General features: G+C 42.1%; 1 protein-coding gene across 1 annotated transcript in view; it reads left to right on the top strand.

The window, feature by feature from the left end:
• Positions 1 to 21,011, top strand: part of CNTNAP4 (contactin associated protein family member 4) — a 1,879,337-nt gene that overhangs the window by 1,727,588 nt on the left and 130,738 nt on the right. The window lies entirely within an intron of this gene.

A 21,011-nucleotide genomic window follows, 5' to 3' on the forward strand; every position in this document is an offset into this window, starting at 1 on the left:
GCCCAGGACAACAGTCGTCATCTTGCCACCAAGCGCTGAGCTCGTCTATCCTAGGTGTTGCTCAGCAGGTCAGCTCCTCACAGCAGCTTCTCCTCCCGTGGCCCCCAGTAGCCATCACTTGGATACGGCCAAGGGGACAGTGCAAGGCTGGCAGGAAGGGTGCTTATTGTTGCTAATAAGGGGGTGGGAACAGAGTGACTAGAAAACACGTCTCAACCAGTCGTCTACTTTAAATGAAACGTATGCACTCAGATGAACGTGAAACCAAAAGTGGAGCTGAATTCTATTTTTAAGTTCTAATGTGAAATCTAAGCACTGATGGATGTAACAAAAGCAGAATAATGTAAAGATATGCATGTTTTTCATTTAAAATACATTTGGAAAGTTTCCCCCCAACCACTCTCAAATCTCACCAGCCACCGGTTGGTTTTTCTGCCTTTCTCTACTTTTGTCTTTCTGCTTTGTGACTTTCCCTCTCTTGCTATTGGTAAATATTAGATACAGACAAATAAGTGCCAGTCTCCAAAATAAGTGCTGGCGCCCTCCTCAACATTCACTGGCACAAATTAAGCACTGAGTAAAATATAGCATAATTGCTTAGGTTGGAATCCTCCTCCATACAATTAATCCAAAATCTCACAACTGATGAAGGAGTTTGTTTGCAAGTTCAGGCTTGTATGATATTTCTGATCAGGAATACAAATGGTATTTTTTGCATAGACACAGAGTTATTTTGTATAGTTTTTATATATCTGGTGAAAGTTGAAAATGTGAAAGTGCATGGAGCTACAGTAGGCTACCTCTTACCTCGCTTTGGCGCTCCCCAAAGCAGGCTTCCTCAGTCAAGAAATGATGTTTCAGACTATTGATGTCTGCTCGTGGCATCTGTCATTCACAATGCTTTTCTGTGGAGGAGTTAAGATTAGTTCTGGAGGGTAGCATAGCTACATCACATCAGTCGTAGCTGTGTAAAGTTAATGAAAAAGATGCTTGAGGGAGCAGGAGAATGTGCAAAATAAAAAAGCTAAACATAACTTGTTGTTTTTGCTCAATTTCCAGTTTATTACACAACTCTTATAGCATATAAAATGCTTAGGGCCTAGTATGTGAATGCTGAAAGACTTGTGGCGGTCATCCTTAATCATACATCACATATTGCCTGGCAGTTTCTTGTGTTCAACTTCTACCACAGTTTACATTAAAATGATACTTTAGTCTTGCACTGCCTCATTTTCCCATAAGAATAACATATGCAAATATAATCCACATTAATTTGAAGCCATTGGCTGAACCCCCTGAGCCAGACATAAAATAAGATACATTCTCGGCCAAAGACTATCAGGATGAAGATTTAGATAGTCTTGACGCAAAATAAAGCTGTTGACGTGGTTTGTTGTAAGATGTAAAGGGGAGGGTAAAAGGTGGCATGATGTGATCTTCAACATTTTTGGAGCTGTATTGTGCTGTGGTTGCATGACTTGATATGATGTGGTATGATGTGTAGGATTAAGTGGAAAGAAAACGTGAAGGTGTGTGATATTGTGACATTGCTGGTGTCGAAAGGGTTTGTGATGGAGTATTTACTCTGGTTGTCTCTAGTTACCAAGCACTAATGCTTTGTTTTATGTACGTAAATTATGACCTACCTTCTGCAGTTTTATCATCCATTAAAACTTATTATGATCACTGTCATTGACACATCTGGATAATAGAGTGTTGTTATTTTATTGGAATTTGTATAGCACTTTCTATCCTTGGTATGGAACGGTAGCAAATATTATGCCAGCAATCAAGCCCAAATTGACTTAAATCTACACACATTAAGCCTATTTTATTTCATTATCCTGAAAATGCTCTTTCAGCAGTAGGCAGAAGCACAGCTCCATTCTACCAATGTCATTAACAGACTTAATGCATTTTATGATTTATCATAAACACTTTTGCATATCCTAGTGTTTGTCAAGCTTTATAAAATCCAAGTTCACACTCATCGTCTAAATCTATTACCTTACATATCCTATTGGGGTGCTATTACCTTCATGTTCTTGAAGATTCTCTTTATTTTTATTTGAGGAAGGAGCCAGTGAGATCATAAATATATAAGTGTGATATTGATTTAATGGATAAATCTCCCTCACACAAACGTGGTTTGCGCACTAACATGGAACTGGGACTTTTTTTCTTTGAGAGTCAAGAAAAAGCTGAATTAGAATGAATGTCCCACTATGATTAGAAAATAAGTTGACACTTTGTGTTACCTTTGGCTCTGCAGTTGCCATATAATTCTGTTTATTATAATGGCTGCTATATATGAAATTAATTCCTAATGCTGAATGCCAGCTTTCCCCTTTCCTTTAAACGTGTACAGAAGAAGGGTTGCAGTTCAATACAAGTCCCCTAGGACAGAACTGAATTGATTAAAGGGGATCTGCCAGTAGGTAGTTATAGTTAGGATCATGTTTCCATAGGTAAACCTTTTTTTGTGTGGACAATAACATTGGCACCGCTTGACGAATCTTTACAAAATACAAATGTTCAAATTATTTTACCCTTTTTGGGTTTTCCCCATGTATTTTCCCATAGGGATTTTGAACACGGCTGCAGCCTGATCTGCTGAAAGGAATTACACCAAATTTCGCAGAAAGCAAGACATTGGTCTAGAAAGCATGCCTTTTGAGATTCTGTGAAAACTGTTCAGTAGTTTTAGAGATATTTAAGGTTTAAAAAATATAGATATATGGAGACACACATAATTGCAGTGGACTTGCGGATCTTACTGAAATTTGATTGGCTGCCAACACTTCAACCAGGAAGTGTTGCCAGCCATTTTGGAACTCAACCTGGGTTATTGATAATAAATTAAGCGAGAGCCCACATGGACCCCCTCGTATCCCTAGGGCCTGCCACCTCCCCAGGGCAATTTGCAGAGAAATGGGGGGGGCTGCTTGGACCCCTTCAGTCCTTGGGACAACCACTTCCCTGGAGCTACATACAGAGAAATGGTGGGCCTCACTGACCTCCCCTGTGCCCCGGGTACTGCCACCTCCCCGGGGCTAAATTAAAATGCATGGGGGCTTTGCAGACCCCCGTACTCTGGGGACCACCACCTCCCCATGGCTTAACTTTAAAAGAGTTAGGGGGCCATGCAGCCCCCTCCCTGGCTATATATGGCCCTGGGGACTACCCCTTCCCATGGGTGGCCCATGAAAATGAACGGATGGTGGCTACCTGCCTCCTTAAGTCATAGATGGCACTGGGGCCCACCACCCCCCAGGACCAGCTCCTGCCATGTCCCAGGTTCCCACCCCTGGGACATAGCTGTTTGCTATGACTTTGCCAGAGCTTTACTGCTCCCGCAAAGCCATAGCAAACTGTGCTCTGCTTTGAACAAGTAAGAGCATGGTGCTTTTGCTTGCTGCAAGCAGAGACCACATGATTTTATAAACAGGGAGCTGTACGTTAGCAGCTCCCTATGTGTAAAAGCAATTCCGGCACCCACAGGAGGCAGACAGCTAGCTGGAGGCATGGACCTTGAGGATGCCCCGCAGTCCCCACATTTCTGAATGGGTGCACTTGGTGGGACCAGGGCACCCTTGTGAGAGGCCGAGCCATGAGGGATGGGGTCCAGAGGATAAAATTAGCCTGGGAGGGGGGCCTTGTGGCCCCCCATCCTCTTGTTTTTTTTAAAGAAAAAAGAAAAAGGGTGGGCCCTTGTTGATTGGGTCCACAAGGATAAAACCAAATGGGGAGGGATCTGCTTGGCCCCTCTTTCTTAATTAAAAAAAAAGAAAATTTAAAAAAAAAGGCTAGGCTCCCATTTTGGCCCTGGGAAGGGGTGGCCATGTGGCCCCCTCCTATTAAAAATAAAATAAATGCGGGACTAGCAAGTCCCCAGAGGCCCGCCCCTTTCTCTTTTACTTTTCAAATGCACTTCTGGTTGGGGGCTGCTGGGGTTCTTTGGGGGCCAGGAACACCTTCTGTTACCTCCAGAAAGTCTCAGACAGCGGGATTGTTGAGAGGTCTTTGAAGGCCGTGCCCCCTTTCTCCACCACTCTGCAAATGTACCTCATGGCGCATGCTGGTTGGGTAACAAAGTCCCAATGGCTCCATCAGGTCCTTGGGGACCAACAAGACCTCCTGTTAGCTCCAGTAAGTCCCATACAGTGGGATTGCTGAGAGGTCTTTAGAGGACTCACCCTCTTTTTCCACCACTCTGCAACCACACCTCCTGGCGCACTACGGGTTGGGGGATGAAGTCCCCTTGCCTCCTAAGTGTCCTTGGGGGGCTAGAAATGGTTTCTGTTACCTCCAGTAAGTTCCTCACAGAGGGTTTGCTGAGGGGTGGTTGGAGATCACTCCCCCTTTTTCCACCACTCTGGAAACACACCTTCTGGTGCACTATTAGTTGGTGAATGAAGTCCCCTTGAATGCTGACGATCTTTGGGAGCCAACAAACTCTTCTGTTACCTCCAGTAAGTTCCAAACAGCAGGACTGTTGAGAGTTCATCGGAGGCCACGTCCACTTTCTCCACCCGTCTGCAAACGCACCTCGTGGCACACTACTGGTTTGGGGATGAAGTCTCCTTGGCTGCTGAGTGTCCATGGGGGCCAATAAGCCCGCCTGTTACCTCCAGTAAATGCCACACAGTGGGATTGCTGAAAGGTCTTCAGAGGCCATGTCCCCTTTCTCCACCACTCTGAAAAAGTGCCTCCTGGTGCATCACTACTGGTTGGAGGAAGAAGTCCTCTTGGAAGCTTAGGGTCCTTAGTGGCCAAAAAGCCCTCCTGTTACCTTTAGCAAGTGTGACACGGCGAGATTCATGAGAGCTGGTCGGAGGCCCTGCCCCCTTTCTCCACCACTCTACAAACACAGCTACTAGTTAAAAAAAATAGGAAATTCACTTAAAAAATCTAAAGGTTACAGGGACGTCATAGTTAGGAAATAGAATTTGAAAAACCCTAGAAATTCACTTAACAAAATAAAGGCTACAGGGTTTTTATAGTTAGGAAATAGAATTACTATAAACCTTAAAAATGTACATCTTCTTTATGCAATTTAATATGTCAAGATTGATCTTTGGCTCTGATACTGGTGAATCGCTCATGGTTCCAGAGGGTCCTTGAGGGCCAACAATCCCTCTTGTTAACTCTAGCTAGTCCCACTAAGTGGGATTGCTGAGAGGTCATCGGAGGCCATGCCCCCTTGCCGCACCACTCTACAAATACACCTCCTGGTGCACTGGTGGTTGGGGAATGCCTCTTGGACGCTGAGAGTCCTTGGGGCACAAGCCTTCCTGTAATCTCTAGTAAGTCTGTCACAGCAGAATTTCTAAGAGCTGCTCTGAGGCCCGCCCCTTTTCTCCACCTCTCTGCAAACCTGACTACCAATTAAAAAACCCATAGAAATTCACTTACGAAAACCAAAGATTACAGGGTCTTTATAGTTAGGAAATAGAATTACAAAAAAATCGTATAAATTTACATCTTTATGCAAGTTAATGTATCAAGGTGGTACTTTGGCACTGATACTGGTTAATGGCTAATGTTCAGTATCGGCTTGATCTGGGCAATGCATTTTGTACTGAAGAAGAACTATCACAACATAGTAAGGTAATATTAGAATTCTTTGAGACCCCTCTTCAATGGTAGAAGTGCTTCAAAGTGCTAATATCTATGCCTTGTGGACACCTATGTAGAACTCGGGAGCAAAGAAGTAATTTTCCAGCCAAAATGTATATTTGTTATTTATTAATCTTGCATTTATGCTAGAAAATAGATTTACCCATAAGTAGGGTTAGACCACTCTTGTGTAATTTTCGTGGCAAATCTTTTTGTCTGGAAGAGGCATTCGTATGCATTGAATTTGTAGGCTTTCACAAACAATTGCAATTGCACAGCACATTGCATCCAAAGGTATCTTCAGAGATCTAGGGCCTGATTATGACCCTGACAGACACACTGCCAGCCCGCCGCTGCGGCACTCAGGAACACGCTGCCAACCCGGCAGCATCTTGACCGCTGCATTACATTAAGTAGAGGCTGGTGGGCAGCTCACTCATGGCACCGGCATGCTGTGGCTCTAGGAAAGAGCCTGCAGCCAATGCCAGCAAGCTGCAGTGCCCCAGACGGTTGGGCACACTGTTTCCTTGCCGCACAGTATGCAGGAGAAACAGTGTGCACAACAGTGCCCAGGGCATGGGGCAAATACAGCTGGCACCTGTAACATGCCTCAAGGGCATACTCACACTGGAGACATGTTTGCTAGCCAAAACCTGCCTTTCCGCCTACCTTTTCATGGCAGAGTCACCATCATGAAAAGGTTAGCGAAAAGGCAGTTTGTGATCATCCTGGTGGTGGAAATGGGGGAGGACTTCTGTGGGCCACCACTGACACTGCCGCTGCAGAAGCAAACATGTTGGCATGGTCGCGGTCTTGCGGCAGTCCGCCCTCCATGCTCGTGAACCGGCGGTTGGACCACCAGCATAGCGGGCGGTCAGACTGCCAAAATGGGACAGCAGTCATAATAGGGCCCTTAGTTATTCCAGGCGTGTGAGTAATTCTGAATCCATGGTTGGAAAGTAGAGGGTATGCCACAAACATTGGTGGAGGTGCAAGGTATGGGCTTTCTCGATGGGACAAGCGTTTGCCCCTTGGAGGTAAAAGAATAAAGCACATGTATAACTTAAACACTTGTTACAGGTAAGCCTGTGTATTGTAAAGACAGAGGCCCCCTGTTAATAGGGTGCAGTTCCTTAAGGCAGGGTTAATAAATCTAGTGTAAAGACTTGCTGTGAGAGCCCCTTCCTGCGGTATGTTACTATGCAGTGACTCAACGTCTAAGGTGACCAAAGTCTCTCTTGATCCATCAAACGGTAATCCTTCCACTGATTGTATCATGGATTTAGTGTCTTTAATATACAATGTTATTTTAGATACATGAGGGTATAGGATGCGATCTATGTATTTGAGCGTGTAGAATACAACAGTTTATTACCATTGTTCCACATTGTATCACTACGATCACGAAAATTAGATATCAATTGTTATCATTGTTCTCGCCCCGAAAAAATTGATTTTTATTGTATGTTGTGTACATATTGTATGAATGAAGGTATGAATGAATTAGTATAAATGGGGTATTGTTTTAGTATTAAATGGTTTCTTCAGTATTTAATTAATTATTAATAAAAAAAATCTACTTTATAAAAAACAAGCAGATATTGTTGATTCTTCTTTGGTTTATACTATTGTTTAGTTGATTAGTGAAATTTTGTGATGCCGGTATCATAATTGCTTTGAGTCTTTACAGGTAAGCCTGTGTGAATTCTTCTTAATGGAGAATCAGACTGTCCCTACAAAATGCAAGGAGCCCTGTAGGTATGGACATATTTGTGGGTGCAGGACTAACTGATTAACGTATTACAAGTCCGAAATAGAGAGAGGAAATCCCTACTCACTGTTTTCAATTGTTCTGTTTAAAGTTAATGCATTAACTAGGTGAACTTACAAGTTAAATGCTTGAACTGTAGGCAGGTACTCGGCTCTAATTTGGAGCAGAGCCCTACTGTTTACCAACTTTATGCCATTGCTAAAGGACATTTAACTTGACATTACCCAGAGTTGATGCAGTGCTGCACCCAGCACAGCTTGAAAACAGATAGAGGCAATCAGTGCTAACTTGGAGAAATTCCAAGTTAAATATAAGCGCTTTAGAAAGCTCAGTCACATGAACACATTCACCATGCTGTGCCCTGTGCCACAGCACACCTTCACCACATTCTTCCTTCAATACCATTTAGTAAATACTAACTCACACTTACAGGTGAGGTACAAAGATGTGATGCAATAGCCGCAGAGAGTTGAGGAAAATATGGCAATTATTTTTAATCAACATTTGAGAAGCAAATCGATTTTCTGCAGCAAAATGCAAATTCATTGTTAATATTTTGAAGATTTTCTTCAACAATCCAAATGAAAGTACTACTTTTTTAATATTTAACACTTTATGCCCTCCTTAACAATGGCCATATATGGTACCTTGTTTCCGAGGTCCTGATTTGGGTGTGCGCTCTGAGGCTTCCCATATAGGACTCGCGAGCAAAGCATACTTCTTAAAGCCATATAGAATACTTTTAAAATTATTTCTCATGTATAAAGAAATATACAAATAGTCCATTGTTAATAGGACGGTATTTTCCGAAAAATAGTTTGTTAGTTTACTTTAATACAGGAAATTTCTCCATGTTTATACATTTTCAAAATAAAATATGTGCATGCTAATGTTCGTTTCTAACTTTAACCTAATATAATACTATGAATTTAGACAAAATATGATGAAATATAGATTTTTCATGTCTTACATATCCATGGAAGTGGTATAGAATTTTTGTGATCCAGTCTTTGATTTCTTAATATTAATTATTAATTGCACCTTTTTTGCTGCAGTAAGTTACTGTTTATCCTTTGAGGATTTTCATTTATCTTTTTAACACAGCTACATAACTATAACACCGAGTTCCTTTTTCTGAACTACCGACTCTTTAATTAAATCGACATGGTGCGAACATTGTTTTGTAATCGCGGTGAATTATTCATTTTTAAAACATTACACTTTCCGGAGATTTAGGGAACATTGTAATTTTCAATAGAAAAAGCCTTGGTGGTTTTTATTATTTTCATAATTGAAGTCCTGTGGACTCGCCAATACATGGTTTTCAAATCAACCTTGAGGTGGCTGCCTTATTGTAAGAGCAGAATTCGTTTTGTAGTTTAGAATTTTTCTTGAATAGTGCTGATACTGATGTGCTAGTGATACCCATATACACATCTAGCGGGCTTTAGCGCTGGTGGTGTCTGATGCAACATCCTTTTTTGGTGACCCACTGCTGATCACATTCTCCACTGATTCCCGCACTACCACCCATAAGCAGTACCCCTTATCTTTTTCCATTGCACAGCTCTTACATACATTTCATTTGTTTTATAGCCCTACCACACCAGTGTTAGGTGTCAGAGCACTTTACTTCTCACACACACCCACACAGGCACACACACATTATATAAAGACAAATAATTGTATGTAGGAAAAGTAACATAAAACAGTGTGGATTGCAAGGTGTTGGAACCACGTGTTATCCACACTTGTAGGCAGAATATTTTAAGAGTGTTTGGTCTGAAGATGCACTTACTCTGGATTTACGTACCACAGTGGTTGAGGCTGGCTTTACTAATCTGTATGCATTACTATCCAAAGGAACCCTTTTTTATCACCATTATGGTAATGAAAGACTAGGAGAATACACGCCATTCGAACCCATACTATGCAATTTGCATTGTACCCCTTCATGACAGATCAGAGGTCACTAGGGTGTAATTGGATTGTTATTTATTAATTGCAAGTAACAAAGGGATCTATTTGACAAAAGCAGTAACCCACTGAGCTATCCAAATAAAAAACAGATCTGTGATCTGGATGGTACACATTCCTTGTAGCAGGTATAACACTGTCGGTGCTACTGTATATGGAGTCAAACCTGCCTAGACAAAACTCCATCTATTTCCAAGGGAACAATAATCACCAGAGTTATCTTGACATTAATATTGTCACTTAAAAACTTCTGGACACACAAGGAGCTCTGCAGCAGGTGCTTTTAAACCCATAAGTCATTTCCAAACACAGCATTTCAGGATGTCAGTGCCAGGTGAGCCTGCACTGGTTGCACTCTCTTAACGTTGGCCCGGATACCATAGATATGAAAGAGTTGCGCTATAGGTTGTTCTTTTAAAATGGTATGTTTTTATTATTTTCCATAATGATCACATGACCAGTGGTCCCAGGGCGACCTTAAACAGCATTGCTGAGATAGGAATCCTCACCTCATTCCTATTTTTGAGGAAATACTGTAAGGTGTCCATTTTTTTAATGTTTGTACCTCAATCTACGAATACCAAGAATCTTGATAAACTGAAGTCCGAAAATTGCAGCATTTTGCAATATTTTAAATGTGCAAAAGTCTATTGTCAGAGGCTCTGTGCAGTGAAGGTTGGCCAACTTCTGTCAATTAGTTTTAGGGACTGGCTTTGAAAGCAAGTCTGCAACTAAATCCCTGTGTGCATGGGCAAAGGCTGTGCACAGCGTGGGTTAGGTGTCAGCGGTGGGTTGGAGACAGAGCCTGATCGTATGGTCAGACCCGACTGCTATCCCGACTAAGCATGGCATAATGCCTTGGGCAGGAGGAGTTGGGGGTTTGTGGAGAGTTGGGTACTGCCCAGTTTCAGATATGATAAAAAATAAAACTAGGAGTAAACGTAACCTGCGAAATTTTTGTAGTGGAATTATTATGAATTACTGCAAAATTCTGCTAGGTTCCAACTATTTACATGAGAAGATAATTTGGCATTTAGTGCTATTTTTAATGCGTACATGCCAGCTCGCATTTTGGATGTGAGGTAGCATTTTGCACTATAAAATAGTACTAAATGCAACAGAATATGAATAGTAGCGTGAATCTTCCGAAAAGTTACTCCTGGTATTTAGTACTACTTTCTTAGCGCACAATCCACCCTTTCATCCATAGTGGATGTGAGAATGCATTTTGTGTGAATAAAATAAGACTAAATACAAAACAGCAAAAGCAGCAGCACAGGTGTTACAAATTAGGTCCCTAGTTGGTAGAGATATGCACCCTGTACAAGTAGGGACCACAAGTCTACTCAGGGTAAGTCACAACACAACCTAAATTATCCTGTGCTCACCCTCTGGGAGATTGGTACAGCACAGGCAAGCTTAACTTAGAAGGTAATGTCTGAAGAATTTTTGCAATAACTTATACAACAACACAGTTAAGAGATTATGATTTTATAAATAAGATCAAAAGATCAAAACAACAAAAATCATAAGTAGAGCCTGAGATATGCAGCTTTAAAGATTTAGGTGAAAATTGCATATGAAAATGCAAAGCATCAACTGTTGTTATCTGGTTCCTCCAGACTAGGATAAAGTCACAAGTTCAGGCAGACCACAGTGGAGCATGGGCCGGCTACATGGGCCCACTTGGACCCACTGAATACAGTATTTTAATTTCTAGGTGCGGTCTGCATGGCATTGCTTTGTGAGGCTTTGCATTGTCCTGCGTCGGTTACAAAAAGCTGTGCAGCGAGGCTTTGTGGGGCTTAGCGTCTCTGTGCATGGGTGCCTGGGGCTTTGTGGTGCTATGTGTCGCTGTGCGTCAGTCCCAGAGATATGTGTGGTGAGGCTTTGCAGGGCTCTGATAGGTTTTTGCAGGGCTTTGCACCACCTGGTGTCAATTCCGGTGAGGCCGGTAGCTGTGTAGCGAGGCTTTGTGGTGCTCCGAGGAATAAAGAAGGAGGATCACCTTAGGCCTCTTCCAAGTATCCAGGACGAGGGTAGCACCCCTTAGCAGGGCAGACTTACAGCTTGCAGAGTCCAGATGCAGATGCACGTGGTTCAAGTATTTTATATCTCTGTGACTTGGGAACAAGAGGGAAGCCAACAAGCCTTTGGAGTCACTCTGGGTTCAAGTGACGCAAGTCTAGTCTTTCTCACCTAGGCAGGGAAACAGCAGGCAGCTCAGCAAGACAAATGCAAAGCAAGGCAAAGTTCCAGCAAAGTGGCAGTCCTTTCAGCAGCACAGCAGTTGCACTCCCTGGCAGAGTAGTCACAGGACCAAAGTGTACTGTTTAGATAGGGTCAGAGACCCAGTACATATACCCAAATGTGCTTATGAAGCAGGAGAAACTTTAGAGAGTGCCTTTGAAGTCCATATGTTTCCCTTTAAAGGCAGTCCTGTCTGCCAGGCTATCTGTAGTGGGTAATCAATCCTGTGTATGAGGTCTGGCCACTACCTATTCAAATGTGAGTATTTCACCCTTCTCTGTTTCTGGTCAGGAAAGACCATCAATATGCAGATGTATGTATATGGTACTCAGTTACATCTAGCCCTCCTGTGTTTGTGGCTGTCTGGAGGGAATGCACAAAGTAGAGCTGTCACCCAGCCCAGACGTGTTCTGGAGACAGGCTGTAATGCACACAGAACAGTAATAGCAGAGAAATTTCCACTTTCTAAAAGTGCCATTTCCAAAACAGTAATGTTAAATCCAGCTTTACTTTTAAAGAGGATTTATCATTAACATTCCAGATATATGAAACATGACACAGCTACTGCTCTCTAATCAGGAATTACAGTTTAAAGGTATTTTAAGAATGTGTTGTTAAGGATTTTGACCTATTTCCCTGTGGTGTTCTGTTGTACAACTGCTAATTGGGTATGAACCAATGTTACCATTTTATAGGTAGAGAGCATATGCACTTTAGCACTGTTTAGCAGTGGTAAAAAGTGTAGAGTCTTAAAGCTAGCAAAAATTAGTACAGAACAATTAAGGGAGGCAGGCAAGATGTTTGGGGAAGACCACTCTAAAGCTGTCAGGTCTAGCAATGAGCAGATACTCATGCAAGCTAAGTTTGTTGTTTTTATGCTTATTTTTCCCAAAAAGTCCTTTTAATTACCTGAGCAGGTGTAATCACATACTTATTAGTAATTCCGCATCAAAGAGTGATGTGAAATAACTGAAATTATTCTGATTACTGTGGCATTGTTAAAATTACTCCTAGTAATAAAATAAAACAATTATTAATTGAAAAACACAAAGGTTAAGGTGACAGTATGAGACAAGAACTAACACTAAACCTCAGAAATCACTGAAATATGCCAGTTATAGTTTAGTCAATTAACTCTTACGTACACCCTCATTGTGAACTGCTTATGACCTGACATATTACACTCATGACATGTTAAATTACATTACTTGTGACATCACTCATTAGATTTGTAGAACAATATTGTTCAAATTGCTAATGAGTACCCCAGTCCTGAAGGTAATATGTGAAGTCATATGCAGTGCATGATGGGGGTGTATAGTTTTAGCTAACTATAAATTGCACCCCCCACCATTCTCTGCTTATAACCACACATATTGCATCACTGATGGAATTTTAAATTACAACTGATTACATCATTTATGACATCTCAAATTATCAGTTGCAAACCAGTAAAGCAGGGTTATGTGAGCTCTTTCACTCCTAATTTTCACTCAATACCTTCTCAGCCTCTAGGACATCCTACTCTCAGGACTAAAGTCCACCTATTTTGGAAGCAGGTGTCCCCTAATCCAACAATCCATATGGTGCTGTGAAATTTGTCATCATGGGAATAACTTAACCAGCTTCCTTTGGATCAAGGAGTCCTATTGCCTAAACCTGGTGACTGACAACTGGATATCTTGCGATGTACTGACTTTTCAACAGAAGAGTGCAGCACTATCCGGTCTTATCAGATTCAACAACATATTTTTGGGACCGACACTAGCATCATCAAAGCAACCCCTGCTGAAGTAATTGAACTGCAAGTGAACTTTTATTGTAGCTGCCTTTACTATGTCAGCGTAGGGTTCTGAGAGTGAGATCAAGTACATTGCTGTTCCTTGTAACAATAAGACCCCTTCTGCTATGTAAAATATTTTGATTGGAACACAATTTAAAAGTACACATTTTACCAATGGGAAAGAGAAATGCTGAGTGAATGTTCCTGGATTAACACATGTAAGTAAGGGTTAACCTGAGATCCCTGCAATTGGTACTTGCATTGATGTAGAGTCAGACCAAGTTCAAGCGGTTTGGAGAGATGACACTGAATCATAGATGATTTTTGCAGAAAGGCTTGCAGAATTTGTCTTTTGACAGCAACATGCATAGTTCTGTATTTAAAGGCATGTTAAAAGAAAGAGATAGCTACTACACATATTTGCAGATTCTTCTATTTTGGATAAAATACATTATTTCATTTTCTAGTTTAACGCAACAATTATGCATTGCTATTTGATAGCGGTCATGTTGCAGGAGCACAGTAGGCTCTTTATTTATACCAACTGGGTCTCAGTGGCTGTCAGCACAGGTAAGAGCAGTGGGGTAGGCGGGTTGAGGGAAGTTGACAAATGATGGGATAGGCAATATTAAATAAAATTAAAAATAAAACCACTTTCCTTGTGCTCGCCGCATTGCCAAGGAGGTGTTTTTTTATTTATTTAATTTTACCTATCCGTCATCTGTCGACTTCCCCCCACTATGCCCTGCCCTACCACTCTTACCTGTGCCAGCCGCCACTGTTGAAGTTATGGTTTAAACAAAGGGGAGTAACATTGTAAATTACCTGAGATGAACAACATAGTTAGGGAACATGTGATGATAGTTGTCCTTCCATGAAGATTTCATGAATAAAGTACTTATTGGTTCAGTTACAGTTTACAGACATGGTACTTTGCCAAAAACATTGAGTAGTACCCACTATGCCAAACTGATGGCCCATCTGCTTTATTTAGAGTTTCATGGGCTGTCATGTTTTCATTTTTGGTGCTCATCCAGACTCCGCTGGCTATAAATTTAGACCGATAGCCAAAGGACATTGGACTGCCAGTGTAAGGACCGCAGACAGTCCACCCTATTTATGACAGACATTCTGATGTTCTTTTTTTCCTGTTCGCTACTGCCAGGAAAATCTGGGGGTACTAGATACAAAATATAAATAAAAATGTATTCCCACACACCAGAAGAAAACTCCCAGCATGCCAGAGCAATTATGATTGTTTTGTTTCATAACAAACTTCCACTTTAGGAGTATGTGAAAGCAAATAAATGTTTGTTGAGTGGTCAAATGAATTATGGTGGCCACGCAGGAAACATTCGGTGCCATCATTGCTCTGCCAGCCAGGTGGAGATCTATAAATATGACAGGTTGTAGTCTACCAACCTCTAAGTAACCTCCTGTTTCAACTTATTTTAGGGTTTGCCTAGCGACAGCTTCGTTTTGTATCTAGTCTCATGTAATAAAAAGCTGTCTAAATAAACAATATATACATACATAGAGAGGTTCTGGGTCAGCCCCTTTCATTCATTGGTCTCTATTAATTACAATTCATATTTTACTCCTACCACCAGCTCACAAATTGTGGGGTAATGGGATTGCCTAATTTAGACACTGAATTTACTGCACTGTGAGGAGCAGCATTTTTCCTGATCACATGTGTACATCTACTTAAATAGAAGTGCACTTCCATGCGGGGGGATACAGCCTTTACAACGAGGTTTTTAACGTGGGTCTTTACCACGCATTTTTTAGCACGCACATTTCTACAAACTGCATGCCTTTACAATGCATGCCTTTACCAGGCATTTAAGGTACGTTAGGAGCTGTGGGGGGGGGGGGGGGGGGGGGGCTCCCTCCACAAATACATAGCTTTTAAATGTAAAAATAATGTGCAGTAATAGCATGTATTGTAAAAGCATATGCGTGATAAAAACATACGTGTAAAAAATGTGTGGTACCGCCGTAAAACAATGCCAGGGCTAGGGGTCCAATACTTTACTTTGCCAGAGCTTTTTTTTCTACACTTAACTTTTTTAATCTTTTTCGTCAAGTTACACTAATTCATGTCTAATAGTGCCTTTTGCGCCAATAAGAATCACATTTTCCTGTGACATGCAAGAAATTATTAGCAGTTGTTAAGTTTGCTGTCAATGTGATGTAAAGAGATATCTGAACCTTAAGATTTTTATGTGGTTTTATTTTTCATGTAACTAATATACAAATATTACTTGTATATTTGTTGCAGCAATATAACTGTTTTTCTTTGACAATTTCCATATTTTTCTTAACTATGAGCAAAATGTTGTGTAATAAAAAGTAATACAGTCTGGAGTGATCGAGCTCTGGAATGCAACCTGTTGCACAGTAAATCTTTCAGAGCCATTGACTGCCAAAGTCCAAAATATATATGTTTGTATACCAGATATTTCCTGCCCCTCAATTTTATCTATAGAGGAGCCATTTCTGCACAGAAAAATTTAAGGACATTCGTGGCCACACACTCACACGATGTCACGAACAGAGCCAGTGGAAATGTTATGTGTAACATCTAGAAAAGGCCATTAGTTATGGAACAGTTAATTGTAATTGATTTTTATATAGCTCTAATCACCGGCGGGTCTCTAGGCACTCTAGCGGGGATAGCCCGAGGTCGTGGGCAGATGTAAAGCCCCACAGTATAGTGAGTTAGACGGTATCCAGTACCTCCCTAAACAGGGGTGTTTTCAGTTGTTTCCTGATTGGAAGGAGGGCCGGTTCTTTACGCAGTTGGTCGGGCAGCTGCTTCTAGAGTTGTGGGAGCAGTACGGAAAAAGCTCTCCCCCCTTTAGATGCAATATTGCAATCATGTGAAAAGCCTCAGGGGATCGCAGTATGCGTTCCGTTACATAATTCTTCAAGAGTTCCTTAATATAGGTCGGGACTTTGCCATAGATTGCTTTATGGGCAATGCAAAGGCCTTTAAAATTTACTCTCTTCTTGATGGGGAGCCAGTGGAGTTTGCGCAGCAGAGGGGAGGTCTGGGCCCGTCTAGGTAACCTAAAGATCAGCCTAGCTGCATTGTTAAGTACTACTTGAAGTTCATTGGTGAGCTTTAGTGGCAGGCCTATAAACAATGCATTTCCGTAGTCCAGTGTGGAGACAATTGTGGCCGACACAATCATTTGCAGTGAGGCAGTTGAAAGGAGGGGGGCGAGTTTCCTTAACTGTCTTAGAAGCCCAATGCAGGTGCCTACCACAGAAGTGACTTGGTTAGCCATGGAAAGCTCTTGGTCCAATTTAATGCCTAGGCTTATAACAGCAGTGGCTGGGGAGCGGATGACACCCACTCCTGGGGCCAGAAAAGATCGTTCCATGGGTTACTGTTTGTAGGGATGACAAGGACTTCTGTTTTCTCAGGGTTAATTTTTAATGAGTTTGCAGTCATTCAGTTTACAGTGAATCTGGGAATGTTTTGTGCCTCTACCTGGGCATGGGTGAAGTTGTCAATCCGGAAAATGAGCTGGGTGTTATCTGCATAATTGAAGACACGACAGTCCATGTGGGTAAGGGCTGTCACCAGGGGCTGTAGGTAATGTTAAAAAGGAGCGGGGAAAATGCAGAGCCCTGGGGGACGCCAGAGGTTAGGCCGCCCCTGTCCAATACTCGTTCCCCCAATTGAATCCTCTGGGACCGCCCTGTTAGGAAGGATCTAGCCACCCGTGTGCCAACCCCTGAATACCTAAGGCTGTTAAACGATCCAGTAACCGGGTATGGTGGACTGTGTCGAACGCCGCTGATAGATCTATTAAAATCAGGGCGCTTGGTTGTTTTTTATCAGCCATGGTTCTGAGGTCGTCTAAGACAGACAGCATCACCAGTTCAGTGCTATGGTGTGCTCTAAAGCCCGCTTGTTGTTTTTGAAGTAGTTGGTGTTCCTACAGAAAAAGTGAGAGAGATTGAAGAAGATGTCCTCATTGAAAAAGCTATCCTCATGGCTAAATACACTTGAACTATTATCTCGAACTCTCTTAATACTCTGCACCAATCTGTACTACATGTTTGACCCCTCTGCTTATTTGTATGAGTTGTCTTATTATTCACATGACTGGCTTTGCAGCCACCTATTTGTACTGTTTGATTTATTGATTTATATGTCTGACTTTGCTCCCTCATGTACCCCTCTATGTAAAGCGCTCTGATATCTGCAAAGATCTTGTCCGCGCTATATAAAACTTTCAAAATAAAATAAAATAAAATGTTGTTCTACCACTTTCACCAAGAAGGGGATCTGGAGATAGGTCTATAGTTCTTGAGACTGGCCGCATCAGCTCCCGGTTTCTTTAGGAGGGGGATTACTCTGGCTTCCTTCAGATTGGAGGGTAGGTGGCCGGTCACCAGGGAGTTGTTCAACAGTGAGAGAAACTGGTTCACGAGGCCAGGAACGGCCATTCGGAAAATCCTCGGGGGCAGGGGGTAGCAGGGGAACCTGATTTGATACGATTCGTCAGATTTGTTAGTTGTGTCTGTGATGTGGGATCCAATAAAGGGGATTGGTTGCCAGAGGGTGGAGAGACCTGGTGTTGAACTATACAGTTCTGGTTAGTAGGGGTATTATCGATCTCAAGGATATCCCTGACTTTTTTCAGGAAGTAGGACTGAAAGGTATTACAGTCTATAGAAGCCTCTTTGGTTTTCACTTCAGATTTTTGGCTGAGCTCTTTCAATATTGTGGAGGTCTCTTTCTGCTTGTTAGGAGCTAAGAGGATTCTCGCCTCATAGTATTCGGCCATCCTGTCAATAATGGATTTTTTAAATAATTTAAGTCAGGATTTATATGTTGCCAGTTTTTCTGGTTCATAGGATTTCCGCCATTGCCTCTCGTGAGGCTTTGCTTTTGTACCCTCAGGGTCTCATTAAACCAGGGAGCCCCCTTCCCTTTGTTTCTCACTCTGATTCTTCTCTCCGGGGCTACTTTGTCTATGTCTCGGCGTAAGATGTTAGTCAGGGCTACGTTCTCCTGGTCTAAGTTTCATGATTTGATCGTGGGTGAATGAGGGGACCTAAGTAGAGTCTCTACTAGGTTGTCGACCTAAGTTTTCTTCCAGTTTGGTACCATACTCCACTCTGGGGGTGATTGTAGTAGTTGGCCGTCCATTGGTACCCAGCAGCTTAAAAGCATGTAGTCCAACCAAGCACAGGGGCTGATGTCTATTAGGCTGGCCCATGGACGCGAGGTCCAGATGAGATCGAGAGTGTGCCCTTTCAGATGGGTGGGGGCATCTACTAGTTGGTGGAGCCCCATTGTGCACATTCCTGTCTCAAACTGGGTAACAGGCAACTCTTTCTGGACACTGTCCCAGTGCTAGTTAAAATCACCCGTTACAAAGAGTCATTTGTACTGAGAGCAGAGGTCAGTGACAATTTCCATAAATAGTTTGTTAAAGCTAGAAGTTGGCCGTGGGAGGCTATATGCGACCAACATTTACGGGCAAGATGCTTTGAATGGGATTTTAACCCCTAATATGTCAGCCTGGTCAATACTCTCTGCTACTATTTTAGTGGGGCTTTATCCTTTTATTAAAAATGATAGTTAATACCCCACCCCGGGCAGTTCCTTGTCTGTTTTGCCAGAAAGCATTGAAGTTCCCTGGAAGGGCAGCTATGATGTCTGAGACTGAGGTATCACCTAACCAGGTTTCAGTGAGAGCTAAGATGTCTAGCTCTCCATCCTGGAGGAGTGAGAAAACTTCCAGGTGGTGCTTTTGTACAGATCGAGTATTTAGGACTGCCACTTTCAGGCCAGGTGGATTGCTAGGCGTAGTACTGATGTTAGGGGGTGGGTCTGGAATATTAGAGTGGTTACACCTCAACAGGTTTTCAGCTCTCAACTTGTCTACCACTCTTTCTCTGAGGACGTTACTGCTTACAGCAAGAGTGTGCAGGTCTGGCTTGGTATAAGTCCGGATTTGACCAGGGGTTCTGGCCCCAGGCCCCGGTCAGCCGCGGACGGGCGCAGACAGGCTTGCATTTGGCGCGCCCCCGCTGCGCATGTCCGCTGCACGTTGAGGCAGGCATCAGTTTTTTATGGGGAAGGTGAGCAGCTAGACTGCTGACCTCCGCCGTGTTGAGCCGGATGTATGCTAATGGCACGCCCTGTGTGCGTCCATTCCTTCCACACAAACTGTTGACCAGGGAACACGCAAGTCAGCAATGTGGCAGGTAAGCAAGTGAGGTTATGGTTAATCAAGGGCAGATTTCCGCCCCGGAATATCTTAGTCTGAACCCGTCACCTGGTATTGTGCATGTTCCCTCATAACTGCTGATATGTTAGTGTGTCATGCAGTGATAAAAATATTTGGATTTGTGATATCACAGTGAGTTAAAAGTTGCTGCTAATATCTCTGGTAATGTGAAGATCTCAAGTTTGACCCCAATCTTGGCCAGCTCAGAATCCCACCACCCTTGGTTATTAAACTGACTGTTAGATCGTGTAATAACAACATGTGTTATTTACAGTGATTATAAACCGCAGGACCATTTTATTAATTTTACAATTTTAATATCACATTTTATAAATTAATAACAGCATCATGTGTGATATTTTCAGATATGGTCGTATATTATGGTAATATTCTATTTCAATATTTTGTAGAAACAAATTGATAGCTAAATTTTAGATATCTTTGCAGGACGGGTAGATACTAATATACGTGTTAGGAATAGCAGGAAAAACTACTCCAAATTAATTGTACTGCAGTCCAATGGAAAAGTACAAGGTAGAAATACTTTCTGTTATATTTCAGTCACACGTGTACATGGCCGCCACATTACCCAGGTCCATGCGTGATGTGCTGCTCAAGTCCGCATTTTTTTCCTTGCATTCCGGGACTTGTAGTCCGGTTTTATAATGTGATAAACCGACTACCACTCCCAGAATTCAAGGGAAAAACTTGGACGGGAGCAGCACATCCCTCATGGTCTTGGGAAACTTGACACAGCTGAAGGTAATAAGATAATGGCGTTCCCCAGAGTCCTCCTGTGGGTCTAACAAGAAGATGCTTCCAACATATATTAATAGAGTCTGCACTTGTAGAATAAATGCTAAAAGAAAGGTCAAATGGGAAAGGGAGAAAACTGTTGAGTGATGGGATACATTTCTTTAGACTAGCGACTCCAATTAAGTGCACCATCTTTAATTTCAAGTCTCCCACATGCACATCACATCAAAGATAAAGTTTGCATGTATTGATTGCATCATTCATAAAACTCAACCTTCATTTTTTAGATGCCAACTACAAGCAGTTTTATGTCTGTTGAAAACCAATTCCTTACAAATATATAGAGTTGGCCTTGAGTCAGCCCATTGTTCATGATTGGATTACTTTGTTGTGTGTCTCACTTCCCTGTTCTTTATTCAAATAATTTTCTTCCTGTTTTTGTATATGTCCTTCTTACAAGCAGTACCAACTAACAGTGTTTTAATTGATTAATATATTCTTACACTGCGTATGTCAGAAGCATGTGAGCGGCTATTTCTCATGCTTCTGGGTCAGCCCCTTTCATCCATTGGTCTGTTTAATGGCAGTTCACATT

The sequence above is a fragment of the Lissotriton vulgaris genome, chromosome 3_1 (genome assembly GCF_964263255.1).
Source record: "Lissotriton vulgaris chromosome 3_1, aLisVul1.2, whole genome shotgun sequence".
In the NCBI taxonomy this organism is placed as follows: Eukaryota; Metazoa; Chordata; class Amphibia; order Caudata; family Salamandridae; genus Lissotriton; species Lissotriton vulgaris.